Source organism: Capra hircus, chromosome 20 (genome assembly GCF_001704415.2).
Source record: "Capra hircus breed San Clemente chromosome 20, ASM170441v1, whole genome shotgun sequence".
Classification (NCBI taxonomy): Eukaryota; Metazoa; Chordata; class Mammalia; order Artiodactyla; family Bovidae; genus Capra; species Capra hircus.
In genome coordinates this window covers 44,915,863-44,925,341 of record NC_030827.1, presented here as the reverse complement: position 1 = coordinate 44,925,341, position 9,479 = coordinate 44,915,863, and the positions used below count along the sequence as shown (strand labels likewise).

The window sequence follows — 9,479 nt, the reverse complement described above, 5'->3', positions numbered from 1 at the left end:
TCTCTCAAAGATTGATTCCTATGTTTTAACTTTTATAGGGGTGCCCAAGAATATCTATTTATATAACCAGTCCCAAGTGAATAACTGTAGAAATCAAATGTTGCTTCATGTATTCTTTATCTTCTGTATAACAGATTTTGTGTCATCACCAAAAAAATAGTGTAAATATTCCCTCTAGTGCTTAACTCTTGGTCTGTGATCATTTAATTATATAGATTCTGAAAGCACTCCTTAGTACTTAACTCAGCTTCCTTCACTAATCAGTATGTAATTTTCAACTTAAGACATCCCACAGGATTGGAAAAGATAAGCAAAGAAGAATTCATTAACAGCCTATAATATTATGCTATGAAAACAGAAAGCAGATTTTTATGTCTCTGTGGAAAGTACATTAACAATACAATTTAATTTCTGCATTTGGTCTCTAAGCAAGAAGTGTAATTCACACAGGGCTGCTTTCTTTCTGAAAACACATTCTAATCATCATACCAGGAAGTCATTCCTCATCTTAATGCTGGCACATTTGATGCATTAACACAGAACATGGAGCTTACGTTTCCTGCTGATCTCCTATTATGTCACTTAGTCTTCTCAGGAGATACCTGTCTTGAAAATATGGGAGAGAGAGACAAATGGAAACTTCAAAGAGAGAGGCATGTTTGTTGTGTTTTCAACCCAAGACATATACTGGATATATTGACACTAAGTGAGGAACATAAAGCTTATCTCCTTCCAGCTCAGAGCACAAAGAAAAACAACACAAAATTAAGCAAGGAAAAAATCCTCATATTTTAATTATAAACTTAAAAAGATAAAATAGTCTTTTGAAACACTTTCTGCAAGGTCATGTTGTTTAAAAAATAAATGAAATTAAGCTGTTTGAGTAGCAGGAAATTCAATTTTAGATGGAATCTCTCAGCCTGATCACATCCATCTTTCCAACAAGGATATCAATCACTGATTCTTCCTGCCTTTAGTATTGCTTTTCTTACTTCCAGCTGCTTGTACTGGTATAATTAGCTGAATTTCATTGCCTCTGTCTTACTTACATTTTATTCTTCAGTCTTTCAAAAGCTTGTGCAAGGGCAACAACAAAAAATGTTACCTTGCCCATAATATTTGTTCAGTAAACAGTCTTGGGATAGTTAAAAGTAGAAGTAATGTAACAGAGCAAATCTCACTCCTTGTATAGGTTGTAGTTGTTCAGCCACTAAGTCATGTCCAACTCTCTGCAACCCTATAGCCTGTAGCACACCAGGCTCTTCTGTCATGTCTTTTGCCTTTTCATACTGTTCATGGTATTCTTGCAACAAGAATACTGGAATGGTTTGCCATTTCCTCCTCCAGTGGACCCAGTTTAGTCAGAACTTTTCACTATGACACATATATCTTGGGTGGCCATGCATGGCATGGCTTTTAACTTCACTGAATTACACAAGCCCCTTCACCATGAGAAGGCTGTAATCACATATTGTATTTGCTTACATTTTTTCTTTTAAATAAATCAATTGCACATTCTATCATCAATTCATTTTCTAAATCTAGAGATTGCTGTAAATTACATGTTTTAATGTAGCTTCCTATATCTATAATTGTAATGCTGTTGATATGTATATCTCCATATATCCCTCTATATGTAACTTTTAAACTCAAAACTTAAACTTTAAGATATAAACATTTTTCAGCCAAGAATAACTTTGGTCACTACTGATTTTAATTATTACTTTTGGAATAATTTCTTTTTAAGTTTTCTAACTAAAACAACTTTATTAACATAAGCATTCTACTAAAATGCAAAGGCACAATCTATTAAAAAAAAAAAAAAACAAACTTCCACCACAATTTGTTTCCTTATCACTGTTAGTCTGTTAGCACTGTGATAATGCTTTCAACTCCATGTACTATCCCAGATCAATTTCTGTACTTCATAATAATAGTGGTTGCAGTTTCTGCCTGAGTTTTCATGGTCTAAAATAAATCAACTTGAATTTTCAGTATTCTAATACATTTAATGATTTTTCATTATAATAGCACGCATATTAAATATCACAAAATTAGAAATCAAAGAAGTGTAATGAGTACAAATAATTATATTTGTTAACTTCATTGCAAGCCTTGAGTAAAATACAAAAGATAAGCCATTAAATTTTGCTTCTAATAATAATAGACGCATGGACTATAATACATAATAGACTTATGGTCTGTATAGTAAAGGCTATGGTCTTCCCAGTGGTCATGTATGGTTGTGAGAGCTGGACCATAAAGAAGGTGAAACACCAAAGAATTGATGCCTTCGAACTGTGGTACTGGAGAAGACTCCTGAAAGTCCCTTGGACAACAAAGAGATCAAACCAGTTGATCATAACGGAGAGCAACCCTGAATATTCTCTGGAACGACTGATGTTGAAGCTAAAGCTCCAGTATTTTGATCATCTAATGGGAACAGACGATTCATTGGAAAAGTCCCAGATGCTGAGGAAGATCAAGGGCAGAAGGAAAATAGGGCATCAAAGCATGAGATGGCTGGACAACATCAATGGTGCAATGAACATGAACTTGGGCAAACTATGGGAGATGGTGAGGGACAAGGAGGCCTGGCATGCTGCAGTCCACGGGGTCACAAAGAATCAGACATGACTGAGCAAGTGAACAAAAACAACACAGTGTTAAGTATAACATAGACACTGTGATGTACATCAGATCTGCAGAATTTAATTTTGATTTACAGCTGTTTTTACTATCTTCCTTTTATCTGTCCTATATTTCACAACTGATATCAGTTCTCAGTGTCTGCAAATAAATGAAATCATTTGGTATAATTTATGCCTAACTGTATTGAATTCTCTTTAACTCAGCAGGCCCCAAACTGAACCCTTAATCCTATCTTTGGCAAGATTGTTATGTACTTCTATGTTTCTTATTTCATTGAATGATCTTCCATTCATTTATATGATTAAATCAGTAATTAAAAGACATCTTTTATTCATCTATTTCCCTTAGCCACTGTATATTCCCCTGGAGAAAGGAATAGTAACCCAATCCAGTATTCTTGCCTGGAGAATCCCATGGACAAAGAAGCCTGGAGGTCTACAGTCCATGGGGTCACAAAGAGTCAGACATGACAGAATGACTAACATTTCACTTCACTGAATATTCAATTAATTTTTAAAAATAATTTTACCCCCTAAATAGCTGCCAAGCCTGTCTACTTTTTCTCTTCTTCATTGCCAGTATGGTTTCTATTGTTCAGTCTCTAAATCATGCATGATTCTTTGCAACCTCATGAGCTGAAGCATGCTAGGCTTCCCTGTCCTTCATTATCTCTCAGGGTTTGCTCAAACTCATCTCCATTGATTCAGTGATGGCATCCAACCATCCAAACCTCTGTCGCCCCCTTCTCCTCTTGCCCTCAATTTTTCCCAGCATCTGGGTCTTCTCCAATAAGTTCACTCTTTGCATCAGATGGACAAATATTGGAGCTTGAGCTTCAACATCAGTCCTTCCAGTGAATACTCAGGGTTGATTTCCCTTCGGATTGACCGGTTTGACCTCCAGTCAGTGCTGTCCAAGGAACTCTCAACAGACTTCTCCAGAACCACAATTAGAAAGCATCAATTGTTCGTCCTTCAGAATTCTAACATCTATACATGATTACTGGAAAAACCATAGATTCAACTATACGGACCTCTGTCAGCAAAGTGATGTCTCTACTTTTTAATACTCTGTTTAGGTTTGTCGTAGCTTTTCTTCCAAGAAGTCTTTTAATTTTGTGGTTGCAATCACCATCCACAGTGATTTTGAAGCCAAATAAAATTAAATCCACCACTGTTTCCAGTTTTCCCCCATCTATTTGCCATGAAGTGTTGGAACCAGAAGCCATGATCTTCATTTTTTTGAATGGTGAATTTTAAGCCAGTGACATATAACAAACTATAGTTTATTTCTTGGATGATTTGCACATATTCTTAAACAGTTTTCCCTTTCACTGTTTTGTGTCCATCCATTCATGTTTTACACTGCAGCTATTGTGGCCTTCTAAAATGCATTTGTGATTCCTCATTTCTCTCAGTGTTGTGTAAATTTAAAAAACTTCATCTACACACTTCAGTGCTAGTACTACATAATCATCTTACAAATGCAATTTCAAAGTTTTATTTTTGTCTACAAGTTTTGTTTTTCTATTTGACATGTATCATTCATATGTGAAAAAGCTAATATTTATCCACCAGAGCTAACTTTAGTGCATCGTTTAACTCTCTGTATCCTTCAGGTACAGTTATAAAGCTTGTTTATTAATTTCCAGAAAGTAAAGTAGGTGGCAATATGACAACTTTAAAACAATGTCTATAATTATGTTTCCCTGGGATTATAGAATTGTTTTCTGAAACATAATCATTTCTCCATAAAATATGACTTTAAGAGTAATAAAAATCTTATTTTGCTCAGCCATGCAATTAAAATTGAAATGTTTATACCAAACACCATTATGTTCTCTGAAACTTATAGACACTGCAGTTGTTTTTTAAAAGTGTAACTTTGCTTTGAAAATGACGATTCCAATAATAGCTATACAAGTGTTTGAGATCAAGAAAATGTAGTACAGCAGTGACATAGTCTATAAGTGAGAAAAACTCACCAACATTGTCATATCAACATTAGCAGTTTTATTCATGCAAAACACCTGTGGCGGATTCATGATGATGTATGGCAAAACAAATACAATACTGTAAATTAATTGGCCTCCAATTAAAATAAATAAATTTATATTAAAAAATAAATAAAGAGATCAACTTCATTGCTATTCCAAAACAAAAATAGAATTCTTATAATAGGAATAAAATTAAGTCTATTCATTTACTTACAGTTGTTTAAAGGAGGAGCTGCCTGCCGCTGATGCTACTGGTGGTGTTACCTACCCGCCCCAGGAATCCCCCCAACCTCATCAACCCTCTACCAGAGGCACCTCTGTGATGGCTCTTCAGCACGCAGTTTCCTGGGAGCCGTTGCTTTTAGATCTTGCTGCAGGTTCAGATCCTGCCGGGAAAATGTCTCATGAATTTTCCTTGGCAGATGCACTACCTGAACCTACCCTGCCAAAACCTTTGCTGTGAGTAATACAAAACCTGGCCAACCTCAAGGTTGGCTGGGTTCCAACCCTTGGAATACCCCAAGTACTCCACTTTCTATGTGCCTGGACTCCACCAAGTGTAACACCGTCCACTCTGCATTTTGGACTCACAGCAACAGAATGCCTTCCTCTGTGCCTCCCACGAGACCACCTCCTGGATCCATGGCCCCCCTTCCTCCTTCTAGGCCATCACACCCCAACCTGTGGGTCTTTATCCAGCTCTAACTGTGCCAGGCCCTGGGTTAACAGGGCCATAACCTACATGGACTTGTGTCTTTTCAAGAACTGCCAAGACAATATGGTGCACACAGAGATCCAAATGCAGCTGGTCCTTTAGGCCCATGGGGAACCATGTATTCTGGAGTGGGGGTACTGAGAATCGGAGGGCAGTATCCTACCCCTAATATGCCACATCCATCTCCAGGGCCATACTCTGATCCTCCTCCTTCCAAGCACCAGAGGCAGCACCACCTATTCCATGGGGCACTGTTCTACCAGGAGCCAGGGGACCACCAGTGCCATATCCTGCCCCTTTAGGATCATAGCCCTTCTCAGGACTCTATTCCATTCCCTATAATCCTTTCCAAATGACTTCAGGACTTCTGGTGTTACTCAGATGCCTGGCGGTGCCCATGCAAATGTTTAATTCGTTTAACATGCATTAATATTCCCACAGGGTTTCCCTGGTGGCTCAGACAGTAAAGAAACCAATTGCAATGTAGGAGACCTGGGTTTGATTCTTAGGTTGAGAAGATCCCCTTGAGAAGTGAATGGGCTACCCACTAGAGTATTCTGGCCTGGAGAATCCCCATGGACAGAGTAGCCTGGCAGGCTAGAGTCCATGGAGTCACAAAGAGTCGGACACAACTAAATGACTTTCACACACACACACAGTATTCCCGCAAGCACAACTGAAATATTGTTTCCAGTTTGAGACGGAAGATCTAAACAAACAAAAATAAAAACCTTTAAAAAATGTGTGTTTATAAAATAAAAGTATATTTCAAGCTTCAGGCAAATTTAGGTAAAGTATTTAAAGGGATGAAAGCAAAAGTATTCCTTGTATTAAACCAGAAAAAAATCCCCCAAGATCCCCCAAAATTTTCTAATGTAGTAAGCAGTGTCCTCAACAACATCCTTGAGATAAACTCAGAGATGTGTTTCACTGGACATTTGTGTTTGTTTGTTTGTTTTAACATTTCTCAGTAATGTTTTACAGAACCACAACAAAGCACAAAGTTCAACAAAAGTAATTTCTGCCAGTCTGGCTACATATAGAGGTAGATTTTTAGAGAATCCATGTCTCTGAATGTGTAATGTTGTCCATCTTTCATGCAACTGTCCAAATGTTTCTCAGGCAAGATTTTGTTAGATCTTTAGCAGTATTAAGTTCAAGATTATACAACTCTTCTGCATCGCCAGTTATGTGTAATGTGTGTTTTACTGCCAGCCAATCTGGAGTGAGGTTGACATCACAATTGAGGACCTTGTCTTGGGCAGGGTTAGAGTCTCCTTAGGGGAAAAAAAAAAAAAAAACACACATTTATTCTTAACAAAGTATGAATCAGATCTCCATCCAGATTAATCAACCATCCACTTTAACTGTAAGAGAGAAAATCTTAATAAAGTGTTTTTTTTTTTTTAGGATTGATTTCCTTTATTTTTTTTCTAATTTTTATTTTTACTTTATTTTACTTTACAATACTGTATTGATTTTGCCATTCATTGACATGAATCCACCACGGGTGTACATGAGTTCCCCAAGCATCCTGTATCCCGTATCGAACCTAGACTGGAATTCGTTTCTTACATGATAGTATACATGTTTCAATGCCATTCTCCCAAATCATCCCACCATCTCCCTTTCCCTCAGAGTCCAAAAGTCCGTTCTATACATATGTGTCTCTTTTGCTGTCTCACATACAGGGTTATCATTACCATTTTTCTAAATTCCATATATATGTGATAGTATACTGTGTTGGTGTTTCTCTTTCTGGCTTACTTCACTCTGTATACTCGGCTCCAGTTTCATCCATCTCATTAGAACTGATTCAAATGTGTTCTTTTTAATGGCTGAGTAATACTCCATTGTGTATATGCACCACAGCTTTCTTATCCATTCATCTGCTGATGGACATCTAGGTTGTTTCCATGTCCTGGCTATTATAAACAGCATTGTAATGAACATTGGGGTACATGTATCTCTTTCAATTCTGGTTTCCTTGGTGTGTATGCCCAGCAGTGGGACTGCTGGGTCATATGAAAGTTCTATTTGCAATTTTTTAAGGAATCTCCACACTGTTCTCCATAGTGGCTGTACTAGTTTGCATTCCCACCAACAGTGTAAGAGGGTTCCCTTTTCTCCACACCCTCTCCAGCATTTATTGCTTGCAGACTTTTGGATCGCAGCCATTCTGAGTGGTGTGAAATGGTACCTCCTTGTGGTCTTGATTTGCATTTCTCTAATAATGAGTGATGTTGAGCATCTTTTCATGTGTATGTTAGCCATTTGTATGTCTTCTTCGGAGAAATGTCTATTTAGTTCTTTGACCCATTATTTGATTGGGCCGTTTATTATTCTGGAATTGAGCTGCATAAGTTGCTTGTATATTTTTTAGATTAGTTGTTTGTCAGTTGCTTCATTTGCTATTATTTTCTCCCATTCAGAAGGCTGTCTTTTCACCTTGCTTATAGTTTCCTTTGTTGTTCAGAAGCTTTTAATTTTAATTAGATACCATTTGTTTATTTTTGCTTTTATTTCCAGTATTCTGTGAGGTGGATCATAGAGGATCCTGCTGTGATTTATGGCGGAGAGTGTTTTGTCTATGTTCTCCTCTAGGAGTTTTATAGTTTCTGGTCTTACGTTTAGATCTTTAATCCATTTTAATTTTATTTTTGTGTATGGTGTTAGAAGTGTTCTAGTTTCATTCTTTTACAAGTGGTTGACCAGTTTTCCCAGGACCACTTGTAAAAGAGATTGTCTTCACTCCATTGCATTGGCTCCTTTGTCAAAGATAAGGTGTCCATAGGTGTGTGGATTTATCTCTGGGCTTTCTATTTTGTTCCATTGATCTATATTTCTGTCTTTATGCCAGTACCATACTGTCTTGATGACTGTGGCTTTGTAGTAGAGCCTGAAGTCAGGCAAGTTGATTCTTCCAGTTCCATTCTTCTTTCTCAAGATTGCTTTGGCTATTCGAGGTTTTTTGTATTTCCATGCAAATCTTGAAATTATTTGTTCTAGTTCTGTGAAAAATACCACTGGTAACTTGATAGGGATTGCATTGAATCTGTAGATTGCTTTGGGCTGTATACTCATTTTTACTATATTGATACTTCTGATCTATGAACATGATATAATTCTCCATCTATTAGTGTCCTCTTTGATTTCTTTAACCAGTGTTTTATAGTTTTCTATATATAGGTCTTTAGTTTCTTTAGATAGATATATTCCTAAGTATTTTATTCTTTTTTTTGCAATGGTGAATGGAATTGTTTCCTTAATTTCTTTTTCTACTTTCTCATTATTAGTTTATAGGAATGCAAGGGATTTCTGTGTGTTGATTTTATATCCTGCAACTTTACTATATTCATTGATTAGCTCTAGTAATTTTCTGGTGGAGTGTTTAGGGTTTTCTATGTAGAGGATCATGTCATCTGCAAACAGTGAGAGTTTTACTTCTTGTTTTCCAATTTGGATTCCTTTCATTTCTTTTTCTGCTCTGATTGCTGTGGCCAAAACTTCCAGAACTATGTTGAATAGTAACAGTGAAAGTGGACACCCTTGTCTTGTTCCTGACTTTAGGGGAAATGCTTTCAATTTTTCACCATTGAGGATAGTTTGCTGTGGGTTTGTAATATATAGCTTTTATTATGTTGAGGTATATTCCTTCTATTCCTGCTTTCTGGAGAGTTTTTATCATAAATGGATGTTGATTTCTTGTCATTAGTATAAATATTATATATATATACATATATATATATATACATACACACACACTAGCTTAAAATATATATATTGGCTTAAAATATTTTGTAAATTATGTACCAGAATAGGGAATAAATGAGATTATTTGGATTTATTATTCAAAAGCAGAGACATTACTTTGCTGATGAAGATCCATCTTGTCAAGGCTATGGTTTTTCCAGTAGTCATGTATGGATGTGAGAGTTGGACTGTGAAGAAGGCTGAGCACCGAAGAATTGATGCTTTTGAACTGTGTTGTTGGAGAAGACTCTTGAGAGTCCGTTGGACTGCAAGGAGACCCAACCAGTCCATTCTGAAGGAGATCAGCCCTGGGATTTCTTTGGAAGGGATGATGCTAAAGCTGAAGCTCCAGTACTTTGGCCA

At 36.8% G+C, this 9,479-nt stretch overlaps 1 pseudogene; it reads left to right on the top strand.

The window, feature by feature from the left end:
* LOC108638394 lies at positions 5,046-5,774 on the top strand (annotated as a pseudogene).